The 8,741-nt window shown below is 37.7% G+C and overlaps 1 long non-coding RNA gene and 1 pseudogene across 1 annotated transcript; both read right to left on the bottom strand.

The window, feature by feature from the left end:
* Window positions 1-1,168: 1,168 nt before the first annotated feature.
* Window positions 1,169-2,405, bottom strand: LOC113313736. The gene is made up of 2 exons (XR_003342011.1): window positions 2,298-2,405; window positions 1,169-1,776 (listed from the first exon to the last, which is right to left on the bottom strand). It is a non-coding gene; the product is annotated as an uncharacterized LOC113313736 (long non-coding RNA).
* Window positions 2,406-3,132: 727 nt separating this feature from the next.
* LOC113314235 lies at window positions 3,133-5,645 on the bottom strand (annotated as a pseudogene).
* Window positions 5,646-8,741: the final 3,096 nt, after the last annotated feature.

Here is an 8,741-nt window from a genome sequence, read left to right as displayed (position 1 = left end):
ATTGTGAATTTGAGAGATCAAACTCGAGTAGTATTTATTGGGGTAGAAAAACTAGCCGTTCCGGTGAACGATAAAAAATAACCGTTCTTGGTCTGAGAAAACCCACCAGCGATTTATGTTTGCCCGCCTGCAGTTGTACTTAATGCACGCGTCTAATTTTACTCCGCCCCATGCATTTACCATAGTGGAAAAACCTGTTTTCCCATCCACCTGGCTCAACAAAAAAAAATATTTGGCCATTGCCATATAAATTGCCCATAGGCATGCGGTTGTATCATTTTGGGCATACACTCTCAATGGGGCATTTTATTTTGGGAAAATTAGACGCAGGCCCAAAAAAAATAATATTCTCATTGTTAGGTCCACAATTAATTTTAGGTACCGTGACACCCATAATTATTTCCGCGACACCCATAATTATATGAAAATATTAAAAATGTCTGCATGACGGGTTATGCATCAGGGGTATAATTGGCAACACAACTTGGATATAACATATCTAAAAATCCGCGCCTTGGAATTTTACAAATTTTATATCGTTGGAAATCTTTTTAAGAGAGCTACACAAAGATTACAAACAACAATATCAAATTTTTGTTTTTCACGAAAAAATCGGAGGTAATCATCATTTTAGGCAAAATTTCGAAAACTGACTACGTAACCATTATGCAGCCACCAAAAAAAAGATGCATAACACATTCTGCAGACGCATAACGAATTATGCAACCATTTTCTTGACTGCATAACAAATTATGCATCTGCATAACAAAGTTATGCATCTATAACAAGTTATGTAATCATTGTTTTGGTTGATTTTAGTGTGTACATAAAAAATTGATGCATAATGCAATTTGCATCCATATTTAAGGATGCATATCAGGTCACGCATCTATTTTCTCGATGCATAAAAGATTGTGCAACAATTTTCTCGATGCATAATGCATTATGCAGTCATATTTTCACGACTGCATAACATGTTATGTAGATATTATTGTAGGTGCATGACAAGTTATGCAACAACTTTTGTAGATGCATAACAGGTTACACAACCATTTTCATGGATGCATAACAGATTATTTCACCATTTTCGTGGATGCATGACAGATTATTTCACTATTACGACCAAACATTCTACATTAGCATATGATAGAAAGAAGACGGAAAATCACAAAATCCAGAAAGTGGTAGCTAAATAAATCTGTTTAATGATGATAAAATCTGTCTCGTGCATTTTGATTAATTTTACTATGAGAACACCAAAGAAGCTCCTAACTGTACACACCACTGAAACATAATGGAATACCCATTTTGAATAGTAAATTACACCTCCATCCCCTATAGGACAACAATCGCACTGTGTCACGGAACACATTTCATTTGTGAAATCACTTGTAGCTCTGATTTAACTCGTATCACTTCAATCGTTCTTGACCCTGTTGGTTATTCAAGAACTATTTCTCCTCTCATTTCATCACTTACTCAACTCACACACATTCGTCTTGCTGAAAATTCATTTTATGGACCAATTCCTTCTTCCATTTCTTCTTTCGTTAATATTGAATCCGTAGTTCTTAGACACAATTCATTCTTTGGTAATCTTCCTCCTTAACTAAGTTCACTCAAATCACTCAAAGCTCTAGACATTTCTTACAACACCTTTACTGGTAATCTCCCGAATTCCTTTAGTTCGCATTGTCTTGTGATGGAACCTTGTTAAGGAAAACAAGATGGTGATGTCCCAATAGGTTCTACAGCCAAGCAGGAAACAGGTGCACGCTGTGTAGAAGAAAGGAGCGATTCATCAGAAAGCAATAACGAAACAATATCATCGACATCATGCTTATTTTTCAATTACAGAGTGAACACACCATGAAGTACGAAGAACAACTACGGTAGTGAGTGGGAATACACAAAAAGATACTGTAGTCGTTGTCGTAATCCTACTTCAATTAAATTAGGGGAAAAAAATCAGTCGGTGACCCTAAAATTGGTATCAATACCAGCACAATACCCACATCTTGCTTGAAGTCGCTAATAAACAATAGATCCATATCAAGACTTCCCTAGTACAATCATCTACATATATACAAACATCTAACACATCAGGAATAAAATCCTCAAAATTCCAGGTAGGGAAAGCCTAGTTATCAATCACCGAGCGAACCAGAATTTAGTTTCCTTGTCGATCCACATCAATCAGATCCCAAAAAGAATATACATAAATAAATCTGATATTAATCACCGTAAGGATTTCAAAAAAAAAAACATATGAAAATCGATGTTATTCAGCGACTGACCGAAATCGGTTTATGTTGATCGAACAAAAGCCTTCTTCCTTGATTAAAAGATAGAAGACGGAGGAAGAAAGAATTCCGGAAAAAAAAAGAAGACTGAAGGAAGAAGAAGAAGCGAGAGGAGAAAACTAATTATAAATAATATGGGTGCCAGAGAAATTTTGTTCTCAGAAATGGGTGCGCGCATGAAATTTTGCGCCCGTAGATTTCACAGTGGAGAAAAATGTAAAAATGGATGTGGCTATAGTTTTCATTTTTATTTTTGATGATGTACTGATTCAGACGGGCCCAAGATGCCATGATACTAGAAATTCAACTAGTGGATAATGTGTTTTTTCGGTTTGTTCCCATGGTCTTTTAAGAAACAGCCCACAATTTCAAGAAGTGCTGAAGCTGAATACATTAACAATACTTATTTATATTTATAGAAAGCAAAGGTACACAACTAGCTTCTGCTAAGTAGAAGCTGACTCCTAATTATATTAGGAGAATTAACACACTACACCAACCACAGACTAGATAACCTAAATTTTCTAGCAAACTTAACCAACTGATAGCTAGGATATTACATACTCCATTACAAACTCATCACAATGAAAGCAACAAGTTGATTAAAACAGCAAACAATTAAACTAACAAACTCGAACAAGTTATTATAGGGTCCAGAATCCCTACCACTTGTTGCAGGCTTTAGCCTTGTTAAACCTGTTGGAAATTTTGGGTTAAATAAGAGGATGAAAACAGAAACAGAAAATGGTGTACCCCTGACTTCAAGGCTCTTTCGATTCTTTTAGACAATAATTCGACCTTTCCCAATAAATTTGGCGAGTACAAACGGTCTCTCGAATTATGCCTTCAGGATTCAATGAAGCCCTAATACCGTAATCGAATTCAAGGATTGTACTTCCTTGACCCGACCAAGAAACACACTGTATAAGGTTCTGATGATGATTTTTAGAGAAGCAGAAAACAGATTGTTTTTGATGTGTTGGAATGGGAGAACATCTTCGCTACTTATAGTGATATTCATGCCTGTTGGTAGTGTCGTTTCATCACCAACAGACGCTTCCAAAAGCCATTAGTGGTGGCTTATGGGAAGAGACGCGTCTGTTCAATTTTGAATGGAAAACCTTGAAAATATCCAACAAAACCAACTCCAGTACTCGGGATTGTTACATGCCGGTGATGACGCACTTGGCCTTGGCGTAAACGGACCAGAAGATCCATCCCAGAATGCTAAACATTTCTTCAAAACATCACCCAGTTTACCTTCATTGACAGCTTCGTAAACCTTTTCAATATCTTCTCCAGGACTTATTTTCTTCCCACCACTTAGTAACTCAGTTCCAACTTGGCCCCTGACAAACTGATATATCGGATATGTTCTGCATTTCTTGATTCTGTTAGCAATTGGGAAGTCGCCTTTGTTGAAATTCTATCTTGCCTTAGTTACTTCATCACCTAGGATTGCTTTCAGTTCATTTTGAAAGAATGGAATTCTCTTGAATATCAAGTACTTATCTTCCTCACTAATCTCTTTTTCACCATCTTTGGCAGGACAAGTGTTAAGTGCTTTGGCCACTAGTACTTCGCGCAGTTGAAGTAGAAGCGCATAAGATGTGTTAGTAGGATCCTCAAGATAAGAGAACACGGGTTGGTGTTCAATGACTTGCAAGAGTTCCTTCTCGAAGAAACGAGATGCGAGCAATGATCCGTCCTTCTCGTCACTGTAAAGAGTTTTCTTCACTGCTTGTTGCACAACATGCTTAACAACTTCTCTCATGTTTTCCTCCAAATGTCGAAGATCGATTGTTTGACATAGGGCCACCATGTAAGTGGATGACATGAGCTTCAAGATTTCAATAGCTTCTGCACTCTTCCTTGCTGAAATCAAACCAAGAGAGTTCACATCCTGGTTATGTTGTTCAGCACTTTGGACATGAGTAGTAACTGGATTGGCCAAGTATTGAAGCTCTGAACAGTAAGAAGCCATGGCGATTTCTGCACCTTTGAACCCATAATCTAAACTTGGGTTTGGACCACCACTTAGATTTGATGGCAAACCATTGTTGTAGTAATCGCAAACCAGTTCGAGAATTGAGCAAACATGAGTTTACCAATTGCTGCAAGAGAAAATCTAAGGTTATCCATTGAAACCCTGATCGGGGTACCTTGGAAGTTCCCTCCATTAAGTGCAAGATCACGAGAAACATCAACCATTGGGTTGTCATTGACTGAATTGATTTCTCGTTCGATTGAATGAGTCGCCATACGAATGACTTCAATTTGTGGTCCAAGCCACTGCGGTGAAGTTCTAAGCACATACCGGTCTTGTTTTGGTTTAGTAAGTGGATTTTCTTTGTTCTTGATTTCAGCTTGTTTCATATAATCACTCTCATCTAAAAGAAATTCCATAATAGCTGCGGCTTCAATCTGACCAGGATGATGCTTAAGTTCATGAGTAAGAGGATCGGTGAATTCTGAGTTCCCATGCATCACTTCACAGAACAAAGCAGATAGAACTTCTGACAAGAGCGCCAAAATGTTTGCATCAAAGCAAACGGTGGCAGCTACTGCGGATCCGACCGCAGTACCGTTAACTAGAGCAAGACCTTCTTTAGCTTGTAACTCGAACGGAGCTGGAATTCCTGCACGTTTCAAAGCCTTCAAGGAGGTGATAACATCACCTTCTGGAGTCATTACTTGCGAGTTATGCCTCCCAGTAAGTAATCCGGCAACAAAAGACAATACAACGGCATCACCCGAAGCAGTAACAGTACCCCTTAGTGGCATTTTTGGGATCAAATTTTCATTCATCAACTTAGACATACCTTCCAAAACCTCCCACCTTATGCCAGAATACCCTTGCATAAGCGTATTTGTTCGCACGAGCATTGCGATCTTGGAATAACTTGTTGGAAGAAATTCTTTCCCTATAACTCCAGCATTGAGGAAACGAATAAGTTCAGTCTGAAGATCAGTGGTCTTATCAGCAGTTCCAGGAGCAATTTTTTCAGAAACCCATTTAGCACTTTTGGAAACACGATCATGAGCCACAACTTTGTCGAGCCTAACTTTCACGTCGGGTCTTCGAGCAATAGCAGCAACTTGAACAACAGTTAAAGATGTTCCTTGAAGATTCACCACTTGTGCTTGTTTAAACTGTGATAACATTTTTCGAACTTCATCGAAATGAGAACATTGGAACGTAAGAATTCCCGGTGCCGCAAATCGGATTAACGCCATCCACCGGAAGTGGGAGTGTTGGTGGAAGAGAGATCTCATTTGGACGGGGAATTCCAGTCGTCTCCATCTAAAAGATTGGTTTATAAAATCGAACACACAAAAGGGAAAGAGTTTCTTGGGAATGCTTTTGGATAGAGCTCAAGTTGAGGTATATAGTTTTTGAGGTAAAGAGCTGCAAGTCTTTAGGGACTTATACAGAGTGATCGACCAAAGCATTAATGGGGTCATGAGCTCCAGATAATTATAAAATAATTTTTCTTTACAAAATTCGAAGTAGTCACGAGGGGTTGTTAAAGATTTCTTTTTTTTTGTTTTTTTTGAAAAGAAGAAGTTTCGTTATTAATAAACATCAACTTCTCTTGGGTAACGAGTCCCCACCGAGTCATTCATAACAATTACATTAAGAAATTCAGGATGAGTGTGCTCCCATATGTGGGTTGATGTTCTGTTACTGATTTCAATCCCGTGTTGTAATTGTTTTTTTGCTGCAAAGTCTGCAAGTCCATCCGCCGCTTGATTCGCTTCCCTATATGTGTGTGTTATCACATAAGCCTGTAGTAAACGGAGATGTTGTTGTATTTCTTGTAACAAAGTTCGTATGATCCAAGGTGCCTCAGAGGGGTCCTTCGAGACAAGTGTTAACAACGCCGTTGAGTCCGTTTCGAATAGGATGATGTTCCATTCTTTGAGGGCCGCCATCCTCACAGCTAGTAGTAATGCCCATGTCTCTGCCACGATTGTTGTCGTTTTGCCAAGTGGTGTTGCCATAGCCATAATCACTGTACCATGTTCATTTCTGCAGATCCAACCCGCTCCAGCCATCTCTGGTTCGCCTTGATTGTTCATTTTGGACGCTCCATCAGTGTTGATTTTGAGCCATTGGTTCTGGAGGTCCTTCCATTGAACTCAAATCGTAGTCGACCTATCCCGCTGTTTCTGTTGTGTAGCGTGTTGGTTGCACAAATTGTGTTGGGCTGCCCATTTGTATTCCTGGCTGAGGAGTAAGGCTATATGAAATATTTGTTTCGGTGTTTGCACCATGCTGTTGTAGACCTTAACATTTCTTGCTAACCAAATATTCCACATTGTATAACAAGAAAACGTGAAATCCTCCTTCCTTGCGTGCATTTCCAAAGAAGACTCAAAATTGACAAGTTGTTGTATCAGAGCTGGTATTGTTGTTCTTCCACCCAACCTTTGGTCCCCAAATTGGCTTCTAGCGCAAAGTTGTTGCTGAGCAATGATTGTTGGCCACGGGTGAGGTTGTTAAGGTTTGCTTGAGCAATTTACAAATTACTACTCCAAGACTCCAATTATTGCCTTGTAAATTAGATTCTTTATTCGCAAATAATTCAAAATCAATATTTATGCACTAAACGATTGCATTCCATCTTAAGATTCTAGATATCCTCTGAGATATAGACATGTTTTACATTTTTTAATATTAAGGGATATGGATATCAAAAGCAGAAATCAAAAATAAAGATATGTGTGTTTTTTTTCTTCAGAAAATGGGTCATTTGTCCAGATATTTTTAAAACATGGTTCTAATGGACGAGTAAAAATTAGTATGAGTGAAACGGACATAAAAAAAATAGGAAGAATGAAACTGGATCCATCCTGTCTTAAACTTAAAAAAGAGCGAGGATGAAACTGGATGCATTCTCATATAAATTAAAAATAAGAAAAAGTATTTGAAAATGGGTAGGATGAAACTGTTTAGCTATTTTTACATTTTCGTCCATTTGAACAACATCAAATTTTACATGTCTTTTTCACCCAGGGATTATCATTATTGGGTTAATTGACCAATTTTGTGCTTTTTTTTTAAAGTTTAGAAATCGTTATGAAAATTCCATATCGAAATTAACTTTGCATATTTCTACTTTTCTCTGTAGGAAAATTACTTTTGGTTGCAAAGCACTCATCAATAATTGATGGACAGAGTAAAAACCCATAAGTATTTTTTCTTGGATTCACTAATCCATAATTCCATGTTTCCCTTTCAATTAAGAACAGATTAGACATTATTTAGGGCCGCTACGTACTCCCCAATCCACCCACGTGGCTGAGCCCGTTTTTGATGGATCATGCAACATGTAACTTCATCGATTAGTGTTTCATCTTCACATGTAGCTTGTCCTTCATGGCTTATATATAATAACCACATGATTCAGACTGTAGAAAGCTAGTCATTTGAGCTTCGTGCAATCAGATCAACATTAAGAATGATCAACTATGCATGTATTTTATGAATTGTTTCCGCTGTAATCGATAGGAATCTAGATGCGTTTGCATTTGATTTAATAGCTTAAATCACCTGCTGTCATTTTGATGTGAAGAAAATAGTAAAAAACTTTAAAAGATCCAAAATGTTATGACAATAGTGCAACAGAGATGATATTGAAAAAAACTAGAGATTACACAATGATCAGAGGTCTTTAGAGCAAGTCTTGTGGTGGAATCCAACCTATTTCAAGTGTGGAAAATTCATTGAATGTCAAGTCTAGCGGCTTTCAAGTTGGGGTTTTCCACAGAAAATCCAAGCAACGTTCCATGGTTTGGTGGAAGGGTTCGTGGAATCCATCGAAACGCCAATAAGAATGGCACTGAACGCCAATAAAATTGGCGCAGTAGAGGACAAGAAACGCCAATATGAATGGCGCTTAACGCTAATCAAAATAGCGTAAGTCAAGCGCTAAAAAGAATGAAGTTCAGCGCTATTAAGATTGGCGTTTTTCAGCGCCAATCTTAATTGCGCTAACCACAAAAAACATGCAGGAGCCACTCCACTTCCCCAATCCTATATTTAGTTTTTTTTTTCTACTCTCTCATTTTTTTTCCTCTTGAACAAACTAGGTTTTTGGTTTCATATATTGAATCAAATCAAATCAAAAAGAAGATAAAATTGATTGATACTAAAAATACTTCAACTACATTGATTCCACTAGATCAAATTGCAAAAAAAAAAAAAAAAACATAATTGAAGCTACATAGTTCCATAAGCTACATAGTGCTAGGATAATCAAGTGTTCTAGTAGGATAACCATGTTTTTCCAAAATCTTATTTTGTTTATCCAACATAAATTGCTGCTTCCATTCCGGCAAGGTCTCAACCACCACATCCAACACTTCGAGTTCATGTTTCTCCAAAGCCAAATCCACGGATTTCTTTTTTGTCTCTGCAATAGTTAATAAATA

The sequence above is a fragment of the Papaver somniferum genome, chromosome 9, assembly GCF_003573695.1.
Source record: "Papaver somniferum cultivar HN1 chromosome 9, ASM357369v1, whole genome shotgun sequence".
NCBI classification, from domain to species: domain Eukaryota; kingdom Viridiplantae; phylum Streptophyta; class Magnoliopsida; order Ranunculales; family Papaveraceae; genus Papaver; species Papaver somniferum.
Note: the sequence above shows the minus strand (reverse complement) of the source record. Positions and strands in the feature narration are given on the sequence as shown.